The following is a 27,654-nucleotide window of genomic DNA, read 5'->3' on the forward strand; positions in this document are numbered from 1 at the left end:
CATGGAACAAACAGGAGCTGGAACTACAGGCTCTCTTAACTAATCTAATACCTATGGGATCACAGGCAAACCTCTTTACTGAAAAAAAGATATTCCAAGATGATGTTCCAATAGGCATTGTGTTCCATGCACACCGCTCTTTAGGATTAAACTAATAGTACTGTAAGACAATTTTATTGTTTGTTTTGTTTTTCAAGACAGGGTTTCTCTGTGTGGCCCTGGCTGCCCTGGAACTCAATCTGTAAACCAGGCTGGCCTTAAACTCAGAGATCTGCCACTCTCTCCCTCCCAAGTGCTGGGATTAAAGGCGTGCACCACCATCGCCTGGCTGACAACTTCTATAAAAACTAACTGATAAAGAAAAGAATTAAGGGGCTGGAGAGACTGCTCAGCAGTTAAGAGCACTGTCTGATCTTCCAGAGGTCCTGAGTTCAATTCCCAGCACCCACATGGTGGCTCAAAACTGTAGCTCTGGTTCCATGGAATCCTACGCCATCTTCTAGCCTCTGTGGGCAACAGAAGCATACACAGGTTACAACGGTCATAGGTACAGGTGAAGTACCTATACATATAAAATAAAATTAAAAAATTTAAATGTCAAATGACACTATTAAAAGACAGCCTGCAAAATCCAGAAAGGTGCAAAGGACAAATAGCATGAGAGGAGGGAGGAGCGCACAGGCAAGCTGCGTGCAGCTCATCAGGATCCATATTCAAACAAACCACGGTGCCCTCAGATTCCACAGAACAGGAAACTTGAACACTGACTAACGGCTGATGTCATTAGGGAACAAAGGGGGTTTTTTCCTAGATGTGATAATAGTACAAGTATTTTTAACAGGCCCCTGCCTTCTGCAGTTAAATACGGAGATATCAGCAGATAAAATATCCAAAGCATTGGATAAAATAAACTTCAAAGGTTTTTGGAAATATGAATGAAAGGAAATTGATTATTGGTTAATAATTACTGAGATTAGGTTGCAGGTACTAGAAATATCATTATAATATTTTGCCTGCTTTTCTGCTTTCATTTTAAAACAGGGGTGTGTTTCTAATATAAAAATACTCAAGGTAGATATTGAAGACTCACTGACAAACACAACCACTGTGAGGAATGACCCCTATTTATGAGTCAACCAACACTGTCATATGACTTTAATTTTTTTTAGCTTTTATTACATTTTTATTTACTTGTTAGTATGGTGGGGGAGCATATGTATGTCATGTCATATAAATGGCAGTCAGAGGACAATGTCTATCAGTATTCTCTTTGCCCCGCAGGAGTCACGGGCACTGAACTTATAACTTGGTGTCAAGCACCTTTACCTGCTAAACCATCCACAGGCCTGACACTTTTTTTAATTAAATAATATTTTAGGCAAAGTCTCATGTAGCCCAGCCTGGCCCTAAACTCTATACGTATCCAAGTAAAACCTTGGACATCCAATCCTCATACCCCCCACTTCCCAAAAGCTGGGGTTATAGGAAGATACCCCTAATACACACTTATACCAAATTTCTTTTTTAAAATGCTCTTAACCCCTGAGCTGTCTCTCCAGCCCTTCTTTTAGTCATGTTTTTAAAATTATTTATTTATTATATATACAATGCTCTGCCTGCTTGGATGCCTGTATACCAGAAGAGGGCACCAGATCTCATTACAGATGGTTGTGAGCCACCATGTGGTTGCTGGGAATTGAACTCAGGGCTCTTAACCTCTGAGCCATCTCTCCAGTCCCTTTTAGTCATTTTAAGACAGGGTCTCACACTGTAGCCTGGGCTCACTAATCATACACATAGTCCACATATATACATGCAGGCAAAACACCCATACACATAAAAAAAATAAAAATAAAATATACTGAGAACACAAATATTAAATTATAAAACTAAAATAAATAAATAAAACCATAGGCTAGAATAAAATATATATTTATATACTCTTAAGGACCATGGAGGTTTTTTCAATATAATCATAAAGCCAAATATCTATAAAATAAGTATATATATTATTTAAAAAAGAATTCTTTCAAATGAATGAAGGCAAAAACAGTCTACCAGTGAAACAAGCGAAGGACCTGATTAGGCAGTTCTATGCACATTCTAAATTATAACTCCATTATAGCACTAGAATTATTGAAGCTAGGTCCACAGATTGCAACGATAGCAGTCAGTGGACTTGAAGGAAAATATACATATGTACACACATGTGTATACACTGGATGGATATTTACATCCAAAATAAAATCCAACTTCATTGTAGATATTATTTTGTGGATACACTGTGTGTGTGTTTATGTATAAATGTATATAATTTTTAAAGCCATAAAATTGGCAATGATTAAGATAATTTGACAATTCCGATAGTCAGCAAAAGTCATAGAAAGCCACTCACATTTTCATGTGGGCATAGCTTTACCTTTCTGAGGGGCAGGCAAGTCCTTTTAAACACTGAGCCCCCAGGGACCTTTTATTCAATAGAATACTTTATATTACAATAGCAATGAGGGTTGAAATAATTACTTAGAACTATAACCCCAAATATAATTGTTTTTAAAATTTTTGATACTTTATTTTTATTTTATGTATATAGGTGCTTTGCATATGTGTGTATAGGGGTGTGTGTGTGTGTGTGTGTGTCTGTGTGCGTGTGTGTGCACTATGTGTATGCAGTACCCACAGAGGCCAGAAGAGGGTTCTGATCCTCTGGAACTGAAGTTAACAGACATTTGTGAGCTGCCATGTGGGCGCTGGAATCTGAACCTGGGTAGTCTGAAAGAACAGCCAGCGCCCTTAACTGTTGAGCCATCTCTCCAGGCCCTGTTGAATATTTTCAAGATTTATTTCTCTTTATTTTATGTGTATGAGTGTTTTGCCTGCATGTAAGTGCACTGCATGCAAGCCTGGTGCTCACAGAAGCCAGAAGACGGCACCAGTAACACAGAATTAGAGCTACAGATGATCGTGAGCTGCCACATGAGTTCGTGGAGCCTAACCAGGTCCCTGGAAGGAAAGCAAGTGCTCTTAACTGCTCAATCATCTCTCAAGACCCAATATTGCTGAATTTACCAAAAAAAAAACCCCAAAAAACAAAAACAAAAAAAAATTTTTTAAATCAACATTGTGGCACACACCTGTAATCCCAACACCGAGAGAGAGGCAGAAGAGTCAGGAGTCTAAGCTACATAGTGAAACTCTGTCTCAAAACAAGATTACACAACAGAATGAAAGTGATAGCAGTGATAAACTCTGTGTCTGGATTGGAGGGAGAGGCGGCTCAGGGGTTAAGAGCACTGGCTGCTCTTGCAGAGGATCTGGGTTCTGTTCCCAGCACCCGTATGGCGGCTCACAACCCTCTGTAACTCAGACACCTTCTGGAGTCCTTTGTCACTGCATGCATGCAGTACACAGAGACGCATGCAGGCAAGACAACCCTTACACATAAAATCTTAGATGCATGTGTCACTGGAGGGAGGCAGTTCAGTGGCAGGCATTGTGTATCACACACACTGAGTGTGCCTATGTTTAAAGTGACCCGGCAACAATGGGAGGATCAAACTGATGACCTAAGGCTTGATCCCTGGGACCACGTGGTGAAAGCAAAGAACCAACACCTGCAAGCTGTCTTCTGACTTCCACAATACATGTGCACACATGCTCATGGACGCACATGCACACACACACACAGAAGCACACACACTAATATTTTTTGATTAATAATAAAAAATAAAGTGAGACAGGATTTCAGTGAATAAAACAGCTCTGGATGACAGTTTTTTAGATTAATTTTTACTCTTAGGTATTATTTCTATTCTGACCCAATGAACTGGTTTTTATCATTTTAGTTTCATTTTATTTTATTTAAACAGGCTCTTGTAATCTTCCCCATGTTACTGGCCTCACACTCAGTCCTCCTGACTCACCTCCCAAGTGCTGGATTATAGGCACATAATACTATGCCCGGCTACATAAAAATGTGCTTATCAAGAAAAATCAATATACCTGTTTTTTGTTTGTTTGTTATTTTAAGTTTATAGAATAGAGGAGAATTTAGGAGACAGAGGGAGTTTGGGATAGATGTTATTTTATAGTAGAAGAGCTGGAAATGTTAATGAGGAAAAGAATGAAAACCAGAAAAGAATGAAATATTAAGCACAGGGCGAGGCCAAGTAATTGGAGTATGGTAACAGCAACTAGAAACTTCTACATCCCTTGCTGCACCCAGGCAAGAGCTCCATGAAAGTAAAACTAAGGGAGTGAAGCCAGAGCTACAAAACAGAGAAACACTGAGAGACCCCAGTGAGGGATGCTGGTGGAGATGGCGCTCATCGCAGCCTCTGAGGTCAGTTCCATTTCTCTGTACAGGGATGGGTGGTGTCCTACCTTGCTTCTGTGATGCTGTGATAAAACAATGATCAAAAGTAACTTGAGTGAGGTAAGAGGTGTTTGTTTTATTATTTATTTGTATTTGTTTTTGGCTTACAGGTCACAGGGAAGTTAAGGTAGGACTCAAGGCAAGAACCTAGAGGCATGAACTGGAGCAGAGACCAAGGGTGAATGCTGCTTTATTTATTGATTGATTTGATTGATTATACATACGGTATTCTGCCTGCATGTTCACCTGCAAGCCAGAAGAGGGCACCAGATCTCATTATAGATGGCTATGAGGCACCATGTGGTTGCTGGGAATTGAACTCAGGACCTCTAGAAGAGCAAACAGTGCTCTTAACTGTTGAGCCATCTCTCTAGCCCTCTCTTTTTTAATTTTTTAAAAAGACTTATGTATTTGTTTGTTTGTTTGTTATTCTGCCTGCATGTGAACCAGATGCAGAAGAGGGCACCAGATCTCATTACAGATGGTTTTGAGCCACCATGTGATTGTTGGGAATTGAACTCAGGACCTTTGGAAGAACAGCCAGTGCTCTTAATCTCTGAGCCATCTCACCAGCCCTCTTCTTTAATTTTTAAAGATTTATTATTTTACATATGTGGGTCTTTATTTGCATGTACATCTATTTTTACACCAGAAGTCATCTGATCCATGAGACTACAGTTATAGATGGTTGAGATGGTTGTGAGCCACCTATAGTTGTAGATGGTTGTGAGGTACCATGCAGGTGCTGGGAATTGAACTCAAGACCTCTGAAAGCACAGCTAGTGCTTTTACCTGCTGAGTCATGTCTCCAGCCCCAGGACAGACTCTTAATCCTCTGAAATATAACCCCAAATAAATACTTTCTTTTATAAGTTGCTTTGGTCATGTGTTTGGTCACAGCAATAAAAAAGTAACTAATACAATTAGTGATCAAGAAAGTGACCAAAGGGGGCTGGAGATATGACTCAACTGTTAAGAGCACTATCAGCTCTTCCTAGAGGTCCTAAGTTCAATTCCCAGCGACCACATGGTGGCAGCTCACAACCATCTTTAATGTGATCTGATGCCCTCTTCTGGCATGCAGGTGTATATGCAGGCAGAGCATAAATAATAAAACTTAAAAAAAAAAAAGAAAGAAAGAAAGGAAGAAAGAGAGAAAGAAAAGAAAATGGCCAAAGACCATTGCGTTCCCTCTTACAGATAGCTTTAAGTTTGTATCAGGTTCACAGTTGGAGCCAACTGTGACAGGTGGTAACAAAATGGCAGATTATTCAGATTAAGGGCAAAAGTTGAGGTTCAGGAACAGGAATTGATGAGAGACTAATGATATAATTCCACTACAGATCAGGGTAAAGAGGCTTGAAATGTCCAAAGACTGATGACAACACACAGGGAATTTTCAGAGCAGGAAGACAATACCAGCCCTTATGCCCAACACAGATGAATCCAGTGACTAGTGGTTGGACTTAGGGTTGAAGAGACTTGACCCAGGAAACAGGAAAAGGACACTTAAAAACAAAGCAAAACTAACCCAGGGGGCTGGAGGGATGGCTCAGTGGTTAGGAGCACGGGCTATTCTTCCAATTCCCACTACCAGCATGGTAGCTCATTTGTAACTCCAGTTCCAGAAGATTCAAGGTCCTCTTCCGGCCTTTGTGGACACCATGTGCACAAGTGATGCAAAGACATACATTCAGGGAAAACATCCATATACATAAAATTTAAAAATAATAATGGGAAGGGGCTAGATTGATAGTTCAGTGGTTAAGAGCAGGGCTGCTCTTCCAAAAGACCAGAGTTTGGTTCCCAAAACTTACACCAGGAAGCGCACAGCCACCTGTAATTCCAGCTTCAGGGATCCGATGCCTTTGGCCTCTAGGAGCACCTGCACATACCCACATGCAGATACACACATCTACACATAGTTTAAAACAACAAAACAAACCACGCTTTAAAAAAAATATGAACCAGGCAAGGGCCAAGTTGTGACTAAAAATGCTGGTAGAAAATCAAGCGTGCTGGTTAGTTTTACACCAACTTGATGCAAACTAGAGTCATTTTAGAAGAGTGAACCTCAGCTGAGAAATGCTCACACAAGGCTGGTCTCTGGGCAAGCCTGTGGGGCGTTTTCTTGCTTGATGATTGATGTGGGTGGGGCCACCCCAGGCCTGCGTGCTGTGAGAAAGGGAGCTGAGCGAGCCAGTGAACATGGCCTCCCCGTCAGTTCCTGTCTCCAGATGTCTGTCTTGAGCTCGTGCCCTGACGTCCCTTGGTGCTGGTGAATGAACTGAGAGCTGTAAGATCATTTAAACCCCTTCCTCCACAAGCTGCTTTGGTCATGGTGCTTTATCACAGCCATAGAAACCCATGGACGTTGAAATAGCCACCCAAAGCACCAACCATTGCTGGAACCACAGAGAACATCAAATACTCAACATCTACAGCCCCTCCGAGACAAGGTCAACCTGACTGTCTGACACTGTCTATGCTCTGTTTGTGTCAAGACCTCGCCTCACACACCACCCGTTATAAATGGGTGTTTCCTGCGCATCCTCTCCTCCCTCTACAATTGCCTTGTGGGCTGAGTGCAGGGGTGCCAAGGTAATTATCAGTTCTAAAGAAAACACAAAGCCCAAGAGGCAGCACCAGTGCCTCATTATGAAAGACAAGTCCCAGACAATAATCATTTTTCTTAAAGTGAAAATAAATAGACGTTTAACTAGAGGGCAAAAGAGTAAGGGGGTGGAGGTGGGGAAGGGAAATGCTAAGAGCGGACAGTCAAGAAGAAACAACTTGGAAAGGAAAATTTCACAAAGTTATTATGTTATACCTTGAGAAACCACCAAACTCCCCAAAATATGATAAAAAATATAAATGGCCAGAGAAACACTCTAGGTTACCTAGTCATTGAGAAAAAAAAAAATTGAAGCAAAATTCCAAGTTAAAAAGACAACATCTTAACCATGTCCAAGCAAGTCTTAAGTGTTTATAAAGAATGTTAGTGGAGACTTAGGTTCTGACATACAGGTTAACAAAGGCTGTGTACGTTTCCCTGAAGCTTCTTCTCGCTTTTAAATGAAGGATTATGGGTAATATAGGCTTTTTAACTAAACTAAGCAAAACCATCCCGATCCGAAGCCCCCAGAGCAGTAAAGACAATCGCACTAGTGTTGAACTGGATGGTAAGACGCTATTGCTGAAGAACACAGCACATAGAAATCAAGCTGGAACTGAGCTGGAGCCTTTCATAGGGCCTAAAGGCTATTATACAAGGTTGTTGGGGGAGCCGAGACATTAATGGTCTCACCATCAACCTGTCAAGCGAGATGTGCCCACTTGTGCAATCATGAAAGTCTGTTATGGGGGTAACCAAGCACTTTCTGATTCAATGTGACGCCTGCTCCAAAGGAGACGGTTCACATCTGGGTCTGTAAACCTTGTCCAAAGCCCCTGGCTGGGGAGGTTATAGGCCTTAGTACGGAAGCCACTATTGCATTTTGCTAGCTGGACATGATGTGCCCACTAAATCACCTGCTAAATAGATTCCTGCCCATAAGTTAGTGCTGCTTTGGCCAGAGAAGCTTCTTTTGTAGTGGGTGGTGGTTACTGCAGAGGCTCGTAACTGGCCAAAGTGCTAAGAACAAGGAACTACTGAATGCTTTGCCAAACTGAGACTTCTACCTTACCTGTCCACTGACAGACTCAGAAGACACCACAGAGGAAGTAGTGGAAAGAAATGTAAGGGCCAAAGGCAGAAGCTGAGCATTGTGGAACACGGTCTTCTGGCCACAACATGGCTGTTGCACTTTTGAGTTCACAGAAGTTGTGATCATACCTGTACAAGACTGGACCCATAAGCAGCGGGAGAGATGGCTCAGAGTTAAGAATCACTGCTGTTCTTTCAGAGGACCAGGGTGCAGTTCCCAACACATAGGGCAGCTCAGAACCATTTGTAACTCCAGGCCTGAGGAATCCAGAACCCTCTCTAGCCACCGTGGGCACCTGTATGTATGTGTGAAACACAAAAATAACCTTAAAAAAACAAAAAACAAAAACCTGTCAACATCATGTCATGGAGGAGGCAGGAGCTCACAAGTATCTACCCTTCTCTAAGGATCTACAGGCAGTAATGGTTGCTAAGAGAAAGAGACATTTTCTTCAGTTGTGTAGCCACTTGTAAGAAGCCCATGCTCCTGAAAATAACTCCTCACCCAGGTTTTTTTTTTCTCTCACCCATCTTTTTATAAGCAACCCTAATGAACGTCAATGGGTCATACCATAACACACACACACACACACACACACACACACACACACACACACACCCCATACACGTACCACACAAACAACACACACACACATACACACAATCACACACACAAAGACACTAACATAGATGGGAGACTAGTTAGTAAGAGGATAGGAATCAGGAGTGAGTGGGGTCAAGAGAGCTATGCAGGAGTAAATATGATCAAAATGTACTATATATACATAAAACATGTAGATATAAAATAAAAATATAAATCCAGGCAGACAAGATAATCATCTTTATTATCATTATTTTTTTAAAAGATTTATTTATTATTAAGTATACAATGCTCTGCCTGCATGTACACCTGCAGGCCAGACTGCAGGCCAGAAGATGGCACCAGATCTCATTATAGATGGTTGTGAGCCACCAAGAGGTTGCTGGGAATTGAACTAAGACCTCTGGAGGAGCAGTCAGTGCGCTGAACCTCTGAGCCATCTCTCCAGGCCTCTATTATCACCATTTTTAAAAAACGAGAATTAGGAGACTAGCGAGATGCCTCTGTTGGTAAATGCGTTTGCCACCAAGTCTAATGACCTGAGTTCAGTTTCACATGATGGAGAGAGAGAGAAGTTAACTCCTGCAAGTTACCCTTCGATCTCCGCACGTGCACTTTGGCACACACATTCCCACATACCCACTCACATACATACAAGCCAATAAATTTAAGTGCAACTTAAAATTTTATATGAGAATTTTTGGACTTCCTTGACAGAATTTTGGAAATTTCCCTTGGGTCAGGGGCCAAAATATCAAGCGTCATTTGAGGCTGGGTGGAGCTCACGGGCAGAGTGCTAGCTGTATGCACAAGGGAGAAAGAAGAGTCACAGAGATGACCATGGGGCACCTAAGACTTTTGGAAAGCACCTCTGCTCATCAGCAGATGCAGGAAGTTGAGGAAGGTGGAGTGAGAGCTGCACTGCCATGAGCTAAGCCATCAGCAGTGAGCGGGCTGGTGGCCTCACCCTGAGCAGAGCCACCAGCAGTGAGCGGGCTGGTGGCCTCACCCTGAGCAGAGCCATCAGCAGTGAGCAGGCTGGTGGCCTCACTGCTGTTACCTTTGAAGGTGTGTCTGAAAGCAAGGGAAAGGCTTCAAACTGCACTTTAGATCACACACCTCCTGCAAAGGCTCAAAGCTGCTCAGAGGCATGCTGTCCAGCCGAGAATGCCGAGTCCTGTCTGCAAGCAAAAAAGAAATCCTTCACAACGGTTCCAGTCTTTCTAAAATCCCACCTCCAAGTCACTGGCAGCACTATGAGAGTAAGCAGTGCCAACTGAACTCTGAAGTCACTGTAGTCTATGGCCCCTCCATCTTGAATTCTGATTTATCTGTGACACAAGTTATTGCTAAACACAGCACATAAAACTGGCCATTAGTCTAAATACAGAGGCGGTTGGTGTCCAGTACATAGCTGAGGGACTGGTCAAGGTAACAGGCATTCTACCAAATGAAATTCATATTTCACGGTGAGGGACACTGATTGGACTCTGCAAATAAGGCCATCGCCAAAAATGAATTGTGTCACTAACAAGCACTATGTTGAGGAAGAAGTTTCTGTTGTATGTATAGGTGATACATCTTGTAACATTCATAAACATTAACCAAGCTATAGATTTCCTAGTAGAAACTTCATGGATGAAATTTAACTGGCCAACCTCAATTCAACAGAGATGTTAAAACTCATCTGTTCCTTGGAAGGAATCATTTAAAAGCCAATCAAGACTCTTCTATTAAAAAAAAAAAAAACAACTTCTTACAAATTCAATTCAATTTATAAGCATGTAAAAACTTCAAAAGAAAAGTGTCCTCTGGCAATCCACACACACAGATAGAAACAAAAGTAGCATAAGGATTTAAAATATATGAAGCTGGGTGAGGTGGCACACACCTGTAACATCTGCACTTGGTAAGTGGGGGCACAAGAAACCAGAGCTGAAGGGCAGCGGAGGACATATGGCAAGGCTGAAGCCAGCCTGGGCCTCATACGGACACTGTCTTTCAAACTACACTCAGGAGGGTAGGGGAAGTCAGATCTCTGAGTTTCAGGTCACCCTGGCCTACAGAGTAAGTTCCATTAGGGCAGCCAGGGCTATAAAGAGAGAATCAAATCTGTTTTAAAACAGACAAAATAAATAAATAAAAAGCGTGAAGACTAAAAGTATAGCTATACACTGGGCTGCAACACCCATTTTTTTTCATATGTATTAGTGTGTTTGGCTGTGTTGTGTGTCTGTATGAGGGTGTCACAGCCTCTAGAAACAAAATCATACATAGACAGCTGTGATCTACCATGTGGGTGCTAGGAATTAAACCCATATCCTCTGGAAAAGCAACCAGTGCTCTTAAGCACTGAGCCATCTCTCCAGCTCTGAAACAAACACTCTTAAAGATCTGTGTGGGCCAGATATTTCAAGGATAGCTGGAAAGATGAAAGTTCCTTTTTGTCTTACTTAGCAGGCTGTCTTTTTGTTTTAGGTTTCACTCCGACTCTCTGAAATTTTTCTACTTCCTCCTTGGCACACCCACAAGCACACCGTTGACATGTCACGCTGCATGGCAGCGTTCTCAGTCCCCTCAATTCCTTCGCTTCTTTTCTGCCTCTAAAGTTAAAGTCTGCCCTGCTATCAACCCCTCTGAAATCTATACAGACCAAGAAAACTGAACTCAAAATTGAGAATAAAAACCAAAAGGAAAGTTACAAAGTAGTTTAGACGGAAGCAATGCAAGTTCTAGAAAAGGTGTTATTAGCGCACAAAAGACTCTTGGCAAACCATGGCAGGTTACAAAGGAACACACAAGATCACACGATCTTTTCCTGTGTATCATGTGACATTTCTGCTCTGGCTTCCAAACAAAAGCCAGACAGATGTAAGTGCTTGTAGATAACACTCCAGCACGGTTCAGATTTCGGTAAGGAGGCATGTATGATCAAGTTGCGGGAGAGAGGAAAGGGGTGTTCTAGCTTACAGAAAAAACACTACCGATCTGTAGAGCAAGTCCCAGCCGTCTGTTATCCTAACACTGGACACTTAATCAGGTCAAAAGGAAGTACAGCTCCAGCCAATGGGAGCAGAAGCTCACAGCACTAGATAAAATGTCAGGCCAGTGATGAGGCTGCCTCATCGGAGAACAACGGTAGCTTTTTAACCTCAGAGACTAACAATTCTCCCCAGGTACAGTCCATAAGACTGTTTACTCTGTTATCTCAGACCATATTAAAGGCACAGCCCTGTTATTGAAGGGTTGTGGTTTTACCCTGATAAATTAGACAGGCTAACTTTATTTCCAGGACCCAAATACAAATATTTTTCCTTCCAAAATGAATAAGAGGGGCAGAAATGTAGTCTTCCTTGGCACGAATAATATCCTGGGTTCATCCCTAGTACACACATCCCCCAAACACTCAACATACACCCACACACAACACACACACACACACACACACACACACACACCACACACACACACGCCCCCCTCCACCCCAACACAAAACCTAAAGAAAGATTGTCTTCAAGGAAAACCAGGTACAAACATAAGTTCAAGGTTGTCTTTTGTTCATGTTCCCTGCCTTAATTAATAGTATTATCTGAAATAAATAATGGTTTCAATTTGATTAAATATCATGTTAGGATATAAATATTTAAAAGATTTATTCCTTTTAACTAATAATTTAATTTCTGGTAATCTACTTTGAGGAATCAGCTAATAGAATATAAAGTACTTATGTACATATTGTTTCAATGTTGTTTTTAAAATAAAAAACACTTAGGAGGCAGAGGCAGGTAGGTCTCTGAGTTTGAGGCTAGCCGAGTCTACACACTGAGTTCCAGGACTACACAGCCAGGGCTACACAGAGAACACTGTCTTGAAAAACTTAAACAAACAAGCAAACATTGCAGGGTCCTTCTAAATGTTCAGGAAGAAGAGGCCTTACGTAGTGAAGGACACTGAGCTGTTGAGCTTCGAGTGACTGGTGAAGTAAACATCAAACATGGATGGAAGGTTCAGTGGCAGCGGGCCTGTTGAGCATTCTGCAAGGCCATGGGCGTGATGACCAGTGCCAAAACAAATGCTTTAATCCTAAATTATGAGCGCCAGCTTTGCAACAGATGCAAGGTGATTAGCATAAGGCGTACACAGCTCTTCTTCACTCTCTAAATCAGCACGACTTAGGTACAGCCTGGAAACTTAGGAAGGGGAGAGAGAAGACAGTTAAGGACAGAGGAGAGAGGAGGAGGGAGGGGGAAGGGGGGAGGAGGAGCGAGGAGGAGGGAAGGGAAGGGAGGGGAGGGAGGGGGAGGGAGGGAGCAGGAGAAAATACAAGGGCCCTCTTCCAGTCTGACTGGTGACATTGGGAAGCAAGAGCACAAGCTACGCAGAAAAGACCGTGCCTGTGGAGATGAGAAGGCAGCCATCTTCCAGGCAAGGGGAGGCCTCAGAGGAAACCAACCCTACGGACACCTCCGTCTCAGACTTGAACCTACACTCTGAGAAAGTCCATTCCCACTAGTCCAGCCATCCACTCCGTGGCTAGCAAACTAACAGAGAGACTGTCCTAACCAAGCTTCTAGTCTGCGATAAGCACCCTGACCACAGCAATTTGGGAGAAAAAGAGTTATTTCGGCTTACTACTTATAGTCCATCACAAAGGGAAAGCAGGGCAGGAACCTGGAGGCAGGAGCTGATGCGGAGGCCATGGAGGGGTGCTGCTTACTGCCTTGCTCAGCCTGCTTTCCCACAGAACTCAGGACCACCAGCCCAGGGATGTCAGCACCCATAGTGTGCTGGACCCTCCCACATTGGTCATTAATGAAGAAAATGCCCCACAGACTTGCCTATGGGCCAATATAATGAAAGCATCTTCTCTATTCCCAGATGATGTTGGCTTGTGTCAAGAAAGAAAGAAAGAAAGAAAGAAAGAAAGAAAGTCTCACCTGTGCAGACAGTAAGCCCATGTATTAAAAATCATAAAATACATAGAAAATTTAACAAAAACACTCAGCTGTAGGATCTAACGAAGCACCTTAGTGAGATTATAAAACATATATAAAGAAGTGATTACTGTAGAGGTTAGAGTCACGCAGGCAGGGCTGAGCGTACAGCTCAGTGATAGAGGGCTTGCTTACCACGTGTGAGCCCCTGACTTGAATCCCCAGCAAGGGGATAATGTCTCAGGGCTCCCTCATTGTACTGAAAAAGTTCAGGCCACAGGTTACTCCTTAATCAATACGCTCCCACTGTGCTCAGTGGTAAATCACAAGCCTCCTTTCAAAGCCCACTGTAGCTGCTCACTCTTAATCTGTTCTCCAGTTCAACAGATGGCAGCCAATGCCTATGTTACTGAAAGTGTAGCAAAGAAAGAAAAAAGAGAAAAAAAAAAAGAGGCAACTTTGAATGTGACAACTGAATCGGATGTAAACAGTTATACAAGGAAAAGCTGAGGGCTGGTGGGATGGCTCAGTGGTTAGAAGCACCCACTGCCAACGACCTGAGTTTGGTCCCCCAGGACCCACATGGTAGGAGAGAACTGACTCCCACGTTGTCCTCTGACATCCACCTGCTTGCTATGGCACACCATATCCCACACCACACATAAAATAGATAAATGTAAAAAAAATTTTTTGAAGAGAAGAAAATACCTGACTATGGGGATGTTGTTATTGTAAATACTCGAAGATCCTAGCTGTTCATCCAGAACAGATTAACAAAGAGAATTCATCAACATAAATGAGAAAAGAATTGAGAAGTATTTTAAGATTTATTTTATTTAACTGTCTTATACATGTGCCTCTCTCCAGCCCTGTCTATTTTAACTGAAGAAATTACAAGGGTTAGGGAGACAGCTCAGAGATGAGAGTGCTCACTACCCAAGTTTGAAGACCAAGTCCAGAGGTGGAGGAGACTAAGGCTCATCAGTAAGCTCTGGGTTTGATTGACAGACCTTGTTTCAGTGAGTAAATTGAAAGAGTGAACCAGGACGATTCCTTGCATCAACATCGGGCCTCCACATACACATGCATAGGCACACAGGCGCACACGCACAGGTGCATACACACACAGTTACAGGCACACACACAGGCACTGTCACATGGCACGCACACACACAGTCACAGGTGTACACTCACAGTCACAGGTGCACACGCACAGGCACACATGTACAGGCACACTCACATGGGCGCACACACACAATGGAAAGAAAAAGAGAGAGAAAGATTACAGCAGGCTGGGCACTGGAGTGTGCCCTGTAATCCCAGGACTCAAGAAGCAATGGCAAAAGCGCTAACTGTCACAAGTGTGAGGCCAGCTTGACCTCTACAGTGAAACTCTGTCTCTAACCAAGAAAAAGACAAGGAGGCAGGGAAGAGAGGAAAGGAAGGGAAGAAAGATGGAAGGGAAGAGACAGAAAAAAGGGAGGAAGAAAGGGAGGGAAGGGAAGGAGGGGAAGGGAGAGGCACGAAGTAGAAAAGGAGGGGGAGGGAGGAAGAAGAAGGGAGGAGAAGGGGGAGGGGAGGGAGGAGAGGGGGGGAGGGAAATGGGGAAGGAAAGAGGGAGGGAGGGGGGAGGGGAAGTAGATGGAGGAGAGAGGAAGAAGAAGGGAGGGGAGGGGGAAGGAGAGGGGGAAAGGGGAAGGGGCAGGGAGGGGTGGGGGAGGGGGAGGGGAGTAGATGGAGGAGGGAGAGAGGGAGGGAGGGAGGGAGAGAGGACAACAAAATCTTGCCATTGGCGGAATTGTGGGAGCTACGAGACAAAATTGAACACACAAAGGATAAAAATCTTTGGGGCCTGATGCAAGCTTCAAATGGAGTGTGAAGATTCATCAAGATCTATTAAGGAAGCCTGTGTGGCACAAGGTCTCTGCTGAGAAAAATGTTCTGCTCAAACCACTTTTCTTTTTTTTTACATATACATTTATATTACTACACAAATATATACAATACACTAACTACAACAAGAAGAACCATTCTTTTCTTAAACAGTAAAACAAGTCAATCCTTAGTGTTGCTAATGTTTTAAGTGACAGTGTAAAGTCTTACTGCTTCTTCATTTCCACACAGTAAAGGGATTTTTAAGCTTTTGTCAGAAAAAATGTAAAGGCCTAAGAGCAAGAGCAACTCCCCTGGTGAGTGTTAATGCAGTTCCCGGAGACTCTGTGAGCACTAATAAAGTGCGTGTGTGGTGGGGGAGGCGCGGGGGAGCCTTTTGCAGACCAGAGTTGGCGGTTTGTTAAGCAAGAACAATGTCACTGTGCCTCGGATCCCTGGGAGCGAGGGAGTAGTGAATGAGGGTCAGTCTAAACCAGAAACAGAAAAGAGCAGCCACAGCGGCGGGAGCAGGAGCTGGCCGAGGGCACAAAGGCTGCCCTCAGATGTGAAATCAGACCCACGCCTTGCTGGTGGCCAGCCCTGCTCTCCTCCTTTTAAAGTCAGCCAGGCTTTCATGGAACAGGTTCCCTGGAAAGGGCAGCATTATCATCTGTTTTCAAGAAAGGCAACTCAACCAGGTTTGAATGTGTAGACCTGGGTTCTCGGAAATGTTCCTAAATGCTAACTACAAGGGAAAGAAATAAGGCTTTTAAAAGTACAAAAAAAACCCAAACCAAAATAACAACAACAAACTCTACTTGCTTTTTGGTAGAGGGACTGCGCTTTGAGGAGAGCAGTGAGCGGGGCCTCCCTAGTCAAGCACAGCGATGCACTCCACCCTAATTAATGGAGTCTGGCAGCTTTGTTCAGCGATGACCTCAGAGCAGCTTATAATCAATACTTATACTTTCCTCCTGGATCAGAGCTACAGAACAACATTTTCCTCGGTATAATGTGGCTTTGCTTGCTTAGGCTTGGGGAACACTCTGAATGCATCCTTCATCACAACTAATCAAAAATATGCCTTATGGAACTGGGATGCTGACTTCCGCCCAGTGTGGCTGGCTAGGAAATTCAGAGCATACATTCAATGTTGCTTAGGATTTATTCTTTTACTCTTAGAGCAAATGCCTCTGTTCTGCGGGTATTCCGCAGGGTCAAGGAGGGCATGGTAACAAGGAGCACACAGGTCTAGAACAAACAAAACTGGGCATGATTTTATATTTTACCTCAAACAAACAAAAACATGGGTCACTTTTAAGACAGCCAGTAAATTGTTAGTACGATGCTTTTCCCCAAAGGAAGAATAAAGTTTGTTAATTTAGGATTTAAAAAGACAGAGTAGCACAGAAGATACAGACAACGCATATCAAAATGGTGTATACTCTTTTTAAAGATAGGAGTATGCCTTCTTCCAAACGGCCTCCTCAGGACTCAGCCATGGAAAGCAAAGACATTGTAGTATTTAGTGAGCATCTATAGCTGTGAGGGAGAGACGAGGGATGATCAGCAGTTCCATCTTAATAACAGAAGAGGATACATGGAGAACCTTCCCAACGATGGCAGGAATTTGAACTCTAGTAATTCTAATCCTATATCAGATATTGTGGGGCAGAGGAAGCTCGTTACTTAAAAAACAAACACACACCTTTGATAAGCTCCTGTAGGCTCTGTTAAGTCCCTATGAACAATCATTGGTGAAATCACTCCCTTCTATGTCTCCCAACAGGAAGTTAATTTGTCCTCAGTCCTTTATTGGATGACAGTATTTACTTGTATTTCAGTGCCTAAAATGCAACCAAACATCAGATTTTATCTCAGCAAGGTAGCTAAGATTCAAAACACTGCCAATCACCACCAGAGCCTCCTCTGCAGCTTTTTGTAGAGCGGTATGTTCTCCAGAGATGCTCAGCAAACACTCCTCCACTGAGCCCTGGCCCCAGCTCTGAAGCAGAGCTTTTGGGCAGCAGCAATTGGTTAAAGTACTGAGGCTTTGACTCTTCCGGTTTGTTTTCTTAGTTATGTATTTGTATTTTATGTACACTGGCGTTTTGCCTGCACATATGTCTATCTGAAGGTGTTAGAACCCCTGGAACAGAAGTTACAAACAGTTATGAGCTGCCATGTGGGCGCTGGGAATTGAACCCAGGTCCTCTGGAGGAACAGCCAGTGCTCTTAACCACTGAGCCATCTCTCCAGGCCTGACTCTTCTAGTTTTCATTCTTTCCTTTTGTGTATTTGTTGTTTGGGTGTGTGTTTTAGGGCTTCTGTGGCTGTGATTAAACACCATGACCAAAGCAGCTTGGGGAAGGAAGGGTTTGTTTCCTCTCACAGCTTGTACTCCATCTTCCAGGGAAGTCAGGGCAGGAGCTCAGGGCAGGAGCTGACGCAGAGGACATGGAGGGTGCTGCCCACTGGCTTGCTCTCAGAAATTGCTCAGCCTGCTTTCTTATACCATCGAGGCCATCAGCCCAGGGGTGACAGTGCCCACAGTGACCTCAGCCCTTCTACATCAATCATCAATCAATAAAATGCCCTACAAACTTTCCTACAGGCCAATGCTATGGAAATAATTTTTTTCTCTATGCTCTAAAATTTATTTACAGTTAACAAGTTACAAAAAGTACCACAACCAAATTGTAAATCTCATTCATGTGCACATTAAATTGTCCAGGAAAACACTTCAATTCCATTACAAACCATTGCTTTCTAATGCACTTAAGACATAACAGTTTATCTTGTACAATCGCTTTGGAAATCAATCTGGTGCTTTCTCAGAAAACTGGGAATAAGGTTACCTCAAGACCCAGCTATTCCACTCCTTGGAATATACCCAGAAGGTGCTCCGCCACACAACAGGGACATATGCTCAACCATGTTCATAGCAGCCTTATTCATAATAGCCAGAACCTGGAAACAACCTAAATGTCCCTCAGTCCAAGAATGGATAAAGAAACTGTGGTACATTTACACTATGGAATACTACACAGCTATTAAAAACAAGGAAATCCTGAAATTTGCAGGCAAATGGATGGAACTAGGAACGATCATCCTGAGTGAGTTAACCCAGAAGCAGAAAGACTCACACGGTATATACTCACTGATAATTGAACACTAGCCCAAAAGGGATGTCTTCACTTACTAGGAGATTGGGATAGATATGGAGACTTCCTACTGGGACTATAGGTGAGAGAAGTATGGGAGAATGGGGAAATAGAAGGACCCAGAGGGTCCTAGAAACCTACAAGAAGAACATCATGACGGGTAGATCCGGACCCAGGGGGGTCTGCTCAAACTACTGCACCAACCAAGGACAATATATGCAGTAAACATTGAACCCCTACTCAGATCTAGCCAATAGACAGAGCATTCTCCACAATTGTGTGGAGAGCAGGGACTGACTTTGACATGAACTCTGGGGCCCCATATTTGACCACTTCCCTGGTGGCACTCTGAGAAAGAATAGGCAGGCTACCAAGATGAGACTTTGATAGGCTGAGGCCGTATGGTAGGGGAGGAGGGTCCCCTTCTGTCACAGATCTAGGGAAGGGGAATAGGGTGAAAGAGGGAGGGAGGGATGGGAGGAGACAAGTAAGGGAATAACAATTGAGATGCAATCTGAATAAATTAATTTAAAAAAAGAAAGAAAGCATTAAAAAACAGACATAAAGGTTTATCAAAAAATATCTGGACACCCCAATAAGGAAATGTTATGTATGTATAGTCATTAAAAATCACCAATTCAAAGAATTTTTTTCAAATAAGATTCCTTCCCAGGTGCCCCTAGCTTGTGTCAAACTGGCACTGGGTGTTTCCTAGGTCTCCCTCTTTTTTTTTCTCCCCATGTTGTATAAAAACAGAAACAAGGAGGGTTCCTGTTACCCATTACAGATTTTGCAGCTCTTCCAGTTTTTGGACAGGATCCAGAAGAAAACAGAAGGTCCCATGAGCAAGCCATGAATTTGGTATCACATGACTTAGGGATTAAAAGTATCACATAGGGTCAAACAGGCATCCTCTGCCTGTGGAACACACCCTTGAGTTCCTCCTCACACCCCCAACTCCTGCTATTAACTTTCCCCTTCATTCTTACTTTCAAATTTAATCCTTGAGACAGGGTTTCTCTCCAACGCCTGTGAGGCTGAGGGTGATGGGAAACTCCAGATCCTCAGACCCTCTCCTCGCCGCCCTCCTCCCCATGCCCAATGAGAGCTATCTGGCCTGATTTTCAAAAGAACCAGCTATCCCAGACCAAAGCACTAAGTTTTACTTGAACTTGCTCACTTTTAGCACCAAGAGCCACTCTGGGCTCCAGCATCAGCCTCGGCACCAACTTCCTCTTGACTGAGGGAAGAGGCAGGTGAGCTCAGTGAGCACTTTGACTAACGGGGTAAACCCGCTGTTGCGTTCAGAATGCTGCAAATTACTGCCACTGGACACTTGGTTCCAAGCTGCCCCATTAAGCAAGCAAGATGGCAATGCTGCTGTAACAACTGTACTTAGGGCAACAAATGATTTTTTTTTTAAGCCATCAGGGAGCTAGGTTTGTCCCAACAGCTGTCATTGTTGGACCTGTGATCTGGTGTGGCCCTTCCGTCCCCACCCCAACAACAGCCCGCCCCAGATCTAGCATATCATTAACCCATTAAGCCAAGCAAGACAAGCTCTCTGCCTTCCCTGGACTGGTGTGAAGCCAGAACACAAGTCATCATGTGTCTCCTGCCCTCTTTACTGGGAAAAGCGCTTGCCTGTAGCTTCTTACAAGTTTCAAGATGGCACCACAGCAGTCCTCATTGAAAAGCTGTGCTAAGCCTTTAGCCCTCCGCCAATTTATAAGCCCTAAAAATTAAGGTCCTTTTGCTTTGTGCTGCCTCTCCGCTGAAAACAAACTTTAGTCACCATTCTCTACTGCCCCGCTTCTCCCCTCATAGCTATAAAATGGGCACGCAGGGCTTTAATCCCAGTGCTCAGGAGGCAGAGGCAGATGGATCTCTGTAGGAGAGATAGACATGTTTTTGTGTTAATTGATCCCAAGTGTGGGATGGGGAACAGCCTAGTGAGAGAGAGCAGGATGTGTATCCCCTTAGAAGTCGAACCATCTCATGGGGGAGCTTGGATGTTGCCATCTGAAAACATCCTAGTAGGGACTATGAGAGGATATATATAAGCCCAAAACAGGATGCTGAGAGAGAGGACTTGGGATTGTTCTGGCTGTTCATCAACACTTCAAGAGATGCTCCTAGCGAGAACTGCTCCGGGGAAAGCTTCAAGGCTTTGGGCTCCAGCTGAGGCTTCAGGTTCTGGTTGCTCCAAGGTCCGCAGCAACTTTGGTGGGATTGCTGGTTTGCTGAGGTCCTGCTGACTACGCCAGGAGAATGGAGATTCCTTCCTCAGAACTAGTATCCTTAAGGTTTCACTTTTGTGTTCTTTAATCTCCTTTTCCTATAGTTTGGGTTAGTCGGGTTGTAAGGAAGGTAGGCTCATTTAGTAAGTTCATAATAAAATATAGTTGTTAAGAAAATTGAGCCAACAGATCTCTGTGAGTCTGAGGCCAGCCTGGTCTACAGAGAAAGTTCCAGGATAGCTGGAGCTATACAGAGAAACCCTGTTTCAAAAGAGGGGGGAAAAAATGCAAGCAAGCTTCAGCTTTTCTCTTCCGTCTTTTGCCTCAGAGTTCCTAGCTGAGAGCTCAGAGAAGCAGAAGCAAACTTACCTTTTCTGCCCTTACACACACACATATAGGCACCATGAAATGGGACACCCCCCCCCCCCTGTATCTATACCTGGTGGTGTCTCTGTTGGTGGAGTGCTTGTCTGACCGGCCGGCCAGCCCAGGATGCTAAGGGTTGAGCCCACTGGTTGGACCATCCCGTCTCACCAAAGATTTCAGATGTTTAACTATCTCTTTGGTAGAACAGCAGGGCCTCAACTACTAATGGGCAAATGCAGCAGCGGCGCTGTGCTTGGAAGGCGTCACTAAGGCTTCACTTTGGCTAACTGGGCACCAGGACCTTCCCATGACCCGATTTTCACCCCTCAGTATGTCCCTTGTTTACCTGTCAGGCACTAGATAGAGCTAAATGGGGTTTCCTGGCACAAGTGTACTTTTATGTAATTAAGAAGAACCAAACTATATAACTTTAGTTTCCCATAAAAGCAAATAAATAAGATAAATGGCATATATTTTGTGATTATGTAACACATTCCATGCTAAAGCCTTTTTGTTTTGGAGTGAAACGAGCCTCGCACTACACTGCCAGCAGTCTGAAGTAGTTTAATATTAAGATAACATTTAAGAAGCCACTAAGACGTGCGTGTTCTTGTCCTGACCTAATCTCCGCTTCACTCCTTCTTTCTTAAGTGTACGATTTATGGTCAGATGACTGAACAAAGCCAATATTCTTCAGGCACTAGTAAATACTTGAACACAGATGGTTTAATCCATTTTATTTGCTCACAGAACAAGTATGATACCATTATATCCTATATGAAAATGTCATTGATACCTACACTATGAAAACTGTGTGTGCGTGTGTGTGTGCGCGCGCGCGCGCGCGTGCGTGTTAATATGTATGTCTTTGGGAAATGAAAGCTTTATATGAAGGTAGTTATACTTAATTGGCCAGTGATGGGCTGGAGAGATGGCTCAGAGGTTAAGAGCACTGACTGCTCTTCCAAAGGTCCTGAGTTCAATTCCCAGCAACCACGTGGTGGCTCACAACCATCTATAATAAGACCTGATGCCCTCTTCTGGCATGCAGGCAAAACACTCTATAGACAATTAATTGGCCAGTGAAAAGATTGACTTATTGGGACTTTTTGTTGTTTTGGATATTTTTGAGATAGGGTCTTATTCCATTGATCTCCTGCTTCAGAAGATCATTACTCAGCCATCCGCATAGCTGTGCAGGTACCTTGAATCCAGGCAGAGCCACGTAGCTGGCTCTGGCTAACGTCATATGAGCAGAGTGCTGCTACCCAGGCTGGTGGGCAGAGTCAGTGTGGTAAGCCTCTACACTCTCTTCTGCCTTGAGTCACTTCATAGGCATCACAGAGAGGGAAGCACCTTGACCCTTGACTATCATGAAAGAGAACTGCCCAGGAGAGCTAGTTGCCCAGCTTGAAATAACCAACTTGGTTTTGTGCAAACTACCAACTTGGCTGCATGGATACTTTTCCTGGATTAGGCCACTAAGTTCTAGAACTGTTTGTTACTGTGCACAGCATGTATGCCTGAGTGGAAGAGTTTAAGTACATTTTATTAAAAGGCTTCTAACGTGAAGGAAGAATCATATATGTAAGAAAAGCCTGCAAGTTACAATTTTACCATTTTAGCTAAGTAAAAAAAAAAAAAGTCTCAGTAACAGGAACACCGTGTGTTTACGTAAATTCTAACCGTTGTTCCATATTCTCTCTAACAATATGCAATATGAAGCGTTGCCTTAACGACCGCATACTAAACAAAGCAGAGCACACTGTGCAGATATGTTTGAAACAAAGAATAAACCAAAAAAACAGCCTTATAGTTAAAGTCTACCTCTTAAGGACAAATTTACTTAATTTCAGAGGCCAGCTCAGTGGAAGAATACCTGCCCAGCATGCATATCCACAGAGTGGAAGGCTCAGCAGACTTTCAGCTTTACACTGGAGCCCACTAGTAAACAACACAGACACTTGCCTTTCAAGAAGAACACAACTGTTTTACATCTCTTCCCTCTGTCTACGCATGAAGAGGAAGTAGGAGACAGATGATGTCATCCCAGGTTCCCTGGCCACCCCACACGGTCCCTGAACTCAGTGCCCTGGTATAGTCTGGCATCATGAGCAGAAATGTTTACCCTTACATTTTATTTTAAAATACTATTAGGGGGAGAATGGTATAATTATATTATTCTCTCAAAAATAAAAAGAAACAATTTTAAAAGTACTATTGGTGCCGGGCGTGGTGGCGCACACCTTTAATCCCAGCACTTGGGAGGCAGAGCCAGGTGGACCTCTGTGAGTTCAAGGCCAGCCTGGTCTACAAAGCGAGTCCAGGACAGCTAAGGCTACACAGAGAAACCCTGTCTCGAAAAAAAAAAAAAAGTACTATTGGGTTCACAGAGTCCATAACTTCTCATCACGTCCTCTCCCACCTGATGTTAACCAAAATCGGTTTTCTGTCCCTATAAACTTGACTACTCTAGGCGTGGTTCCTCATATGTAAAATCAGAGTCTGCGCGTCACTAACCATAGTGTCTTCTGGGTCGGAGTGCTATTCCTTGGCTGGGTCTGCTGCAGCTGTAATTCACAGGCATGATCTAGTGCATTGAACAAGCTGAGTGCCAACACAGTGCCGAACCAGCTTGAGTACAGAATCTGAAGCCTTTAATCCCAGCTGGGGGCGGGGGGAGGGGGGAGAGCACTGAGTCCTTCCCTAACCCACAACAGCACATCTTTGGAAAGCTGGATTTCCAGAGCTGCCTGTGATGATGTCCTATGGAAAAATTAATGTGGAACAGGAAACGAGAGTGGCGGTGTCCTGATGAGACACTAGCATCCTGCCAGTGGCTGGCTGCATGCTGATGGCCCCATTTGTCATGCAGACACTCAGGAAGACGGCCATGAACTTGAAGCCAGCATAGCTATCTAACAACACCCTGCCTTTGAATAAATAAATATAGGGCTGGAGAGCCGGCTCTGAGGCTAGAACATTCGCTGCTCTTCCAAAGGATTTAGGTTCGAATCCCAACACTCAATTTGCTCACAACCATCTAACTCCGGTCTCTTCTGCTCTCTATGAGCACTGCACACACGGTGCACAGACTTGCACGAAGGCAAAACACCCACACAAATAAGAATCTCAAAAGTATCTTAATTGAAAGTAAGTGTAATTTTTACATGCATCATTTTTTTTCAAGTGGTATCCAAGTACCTAGCTGTTTGCCCCTATCCACCCCTGACTATTCCAACCTAAGAATACCATGAAAAACTTCTTTACACAGTAAGGGCTCCAAGCCCCGCCCCCCAGAGTCCTCCCTTCAACTGAGACTTCAGAGCTGTATGACAGCACTAAACATACTCTGGGGCAGAGCAGGAGGATCTCTGTATGTTGCCTATACAGAGACCCTGACTCATGGAAAAGAAAGAAAAAGAAAAGAAGACCTACTTACTGTAAGAGAGCTGTGTGTGATCCTGAAGAAAAAACAAAGGCACAGCACAGACACACCAAGAAGGAGAAGGAGAAGGAGGAGGAGAAGAAGAAGAAAAAGAAAAAGAGTCTGGGTTAAAGTCATTTAGAAAGGTCACTCTCAGTTAAACGTTCAAAGCCCAAACAATACCCACTGAATAGCTGTATTTTAAAAAAAAAAAAAATTTTTTTTTTTTTTTGCCCTGGGACACATGGACACAAATTACTGTTTTCCAAATTCTTAGGGACTCAAGCAAGCTTTTTAAATTAGAGCCTCCCAGCGTGCAGGAGATGACGGGTTCTCCAAACAGACTGAACACGCCCCGAGTCCACCACAGAGAAACCACCCATGAGCTTTCAGTGGTTTCCACTTTACTCCTGATAGCCTGCTTTTAACTTAAGAATGCACTAAACTGATGCGGAAATGCTTGTTAGGACATTTCCCTTTCCCAGAGTTCTCATTAAGACAAAATCCAGAACACTGACTTGCAGGGGGATAGTAACTTCCCTGGCTCCTCAGCTGGGGTACCACGCCCGCTAGTTACTTTTGTGTTACATGTCTCTGAACAAGATTTCACAGAAGGCACCACAATCTTCTCCATGTGGATCAGAGGACTTTGGGAATTAGAAATGTGCCTTGTTGCTAAGCTGAGTTCTATCACAAGCAATTGGCTTTTATATGGAAGACAGGCTTTGGAAGCACAGGTGGACTAAAGAGGATGCTAAGGTTAACATTTGGTGCCAGACAAGAGTCCAAATAAGCTTGGTGTTTTGTTTCAAAGATGGAACTGTGCTGTGTATCCCAGGCTGACCTCAATCTAATGATCCTGCCTCAGCCTCCAGAGGTCTGGGATCATAGGTTTGTACCACCAAGCCTAGCATTTTTTTTAAATGTGTTTATTTTTATTGATGTGCACTGGTGTTCTGCTTGCATGTACATCTGTGTGAGAGCGTCAGATCTCCTAGACCTGGAATCATAGCTGTGAAGTGTGAACTCCCTGCCATGTGGGTGCCGGGAATCGACCCAGGTGTTCATTCAGACCTTCTAGTGTGATCCGGCTAGAATACAAACACGCCTTTAATCTAGGAGACAGAGGCAAGCAAACAGATCTGAGTTCAAGGCCAGCCTGGTATAGAGCACGTTTCAGGTAAAGAAAAGCTTAGGTCCAGATGTGGTGGTACACGCCTTTAAGCCCAAATCTCTAACAAGAAGGTAAAGGTAGTTTGCAGAAGGAAGCACCCATGTTTGAAAGTGATGCCTAATTGAGTGGCAAACAAGTAGCAAATCAGAGAAGATCTGACAGCATAGCATACACCCAACTCTCAGGAGAAGAGAGAAGAAAGAGAAGCTACTTACGAGGCAATGCAGAGAGAGAGAGAGAGAGAGAGAGAGAGAGAGAGAGAGAGAGCGCAGTTTTTCCAGGACAGTAACAGAGAGAGGCAGGTTAGAGAGAGAAAAGTCAGGTAAAGACCGAATAACCAGAGAATCAGAGAATGTGGAGGAGCCAGGAGATTAGAGCAGATTGCTGGAGTTTGAGGCCAAGCAGAGCAGGCAAAGACCCAGAGAGAAGCCAGACTGAATAAGTCACCTAGGAGAGGAGTTTGAGCCAGAACAGCTGAGTTGAACCAGCCAGTCCATAGCTCAGTAAGAACAAAAAAGGGAGAGCTTATTAAGCAGTAAGCCTCAAAGGCTGAAGATATTCTAAGCCTAGGTTACAATGAACTGAGGCTAGAAGCTTCCAGGACTAGGCCTAGGTTAGCAGACAGAGGGAGTAATCATCAGAAGTGGCGTACGCCTTTAATCCCAGCACTAGGGAGGCAGAGGTAGATAGATCTCTGTGAGTTCGAGGTCAGCCTAGTCTACAAAGTGAGCGCAGGACAGCCAAGGCTACCGCAGAGAAACCCTGTCTCAAAAAATCAAAGGGGGGGGGGGTACTTTTATACCCAGGTCATCTAGAAAAGCAGCCAATGCTCTTAACTTCTGAGCCATCTCACCAGCCCCCTAAGCCTAACACTTTTATCGTAATAGTTTTAGTTTTTTTTTATAAGTTATCTTTGGTTAGATACAACACTGTACAACTGACTGTTTTCTAATCTCTAATTTTCCTTCATTTTTTTCTCTGGCTGCTCCCCCTCTCCAAGCTGAGAGGGCAGAAAGCCCTTCCAAATGTAATATGAATTCCTAGTTTGTTTTTAGATATTTATTTATGTTGTGTCTGGATGAAGCACAGTCAGTGAGGAGGTCAGGGGACTCAGTTTGTGCTAGTCAGTTCCATCTTGTCCCACCTTCTGGGAATCAAGACTCTCCTGAACGGGCCCGTATTCTTAGAATAATGACAAACAACTCACTCATCATATGCTAAGCACACAGTAGGGAGCTTAGTTATTTCAGCTGTGTGAAATCATTACTCCGTGTCAACCAGAACACGTGAGGCGATGTTGCACCTGGGTGTGATTGGTCATTGGCCAGGTTCTTTCCACTACATTTAATTTGGATCAACTTAATATACCTGGCTACCACCAGCCAAGAGACTTGCAGGAAGGATGCCTGGAATGGGAAAGCCCAGTGCCAACTTCGAGGTTATGAATGACGCTTTCAGTTTACAGTTCTAAACATTAAGGCTTTTAAAGATGTGTTTTCCAGTCACACCTAACTGGTCGCTTCACGACTCAGTTTCATGCCACCAAAGTGGCAACACACACACACACACACACACACACACACACACACACACACACCTTACTACCACGTGAATCCTCTCAGTGTACTTCGAGGGAAACAGCCTTGGCCAGTTTTACAAAGCACAACTCCTTTTGGGTCCCCAGTAATGCTCCCCTCCTCTCCAGCTCCCCAAATCTACAGGAAGCGCCACACTTCAATGCCTTAGGTAAGTGAGGACAGCCTGAGAGGCGACGTACAAGGCCCCGAGGACCCGC

The 27,654-nt window shown here is 43.8% G+C and overlaps 1 protein-coding gene across 4 annotated transcripts in view; it reads right to left on the minus strand.

Annotated features, from left to right (window-relative positions):
- Nucleotides 1-27,654, minus strand: part of ANKRD6 (ankyrin repeat domain 6) — a 161,642-nt gene that overhangs the window by 133,675 nt on the left and 313 nt on the right. The gene's annotated exons all lie outside the window — the stretch shown is intronic.

The sequence above is a fragment of the Acomys minous genome, assembly GCF_964271855.1.
Source record: "Acomys minous genome assembly, chromosome: 1".
NCBI lineage: Eukaryota > Metazoa > Chordata > Mammalia > Rodentia > Muridae > Acomys > Acomys minous.